Source organism: Balaenoptera acutorostrata, chromosome 10 (genome assembly GCF_949987535.1).
Source record: "Balaenoptera acutorostrata chromosome 10, mBalAcu1.1, whole genome shotgun sequence".
In the NCBI taxonomy this organism is placed as follows: domain Eukaryota; kingdom Metazoa; phylum Chordata; class Mammalia; order Artiodactyla; family Balaenopteridae; genus Balaenoptera; species Balaenoptera acutorostrata.
This window is the reverse complement of record NC_080073.1, coordinates 84,529,102-84,529,723: the sequence shown is the minus strand read 5'-3', so window position 1 is coordinate 84,529,723 and position 622 is coordinate 84,529,102.

Here is a 622-nt window from a genome sequence, read left to right as displayed (position 1 = left end):
GCCAGACGTATGTATGTTATTTATAATCTGTCTTCTTCCAAAAGAAATTTATATTAGCTTAGAGAGATGTATTTGTCCTTTCAACAAATATATCAGCTACAAAAAGAGAATATAAATTAGTACAACAAAAAGAAAAAGGGGAAAAAATAAATAAAACAAAAAACAAGGACAAAAAAATGGAGCCAGGAATGAGGTTAATATAAAAAGGTAATTCTAGGGCTTCCCTGGTGGTGCAGTGGTTAAGAATCCGCCTGCCAATGCAGGGGACACGGGTTCGAGCCCTGGTCCGGGAAGATCCCACATGCTGCGGAGCAACCAAGCCCGTGTGCCACAACTACTGAGCCTGTGCTCTAGAGCCCGCGAGCCACAACTACTGAGCCCGCGCACCTAGAGCCCATGCTCCGCAACAGGAGAGGCCACCGCAATGAGAAGCCCGTGCACCGCAAGGAAGAGTAGCCCCCGCTCGCCGCAACTAGAGAAAGCCTGCGCTCAGCAACAAAGACCCAACACAGACAAAAATAAAATAAAAAAATTAAAAAAAAAAAAGGCAATTATAAGTACTCCCTCATTATCTAAATCTATTTGGTTCCTGAGTTTAGGGAAACAAAGAGTGGGAGTTTGG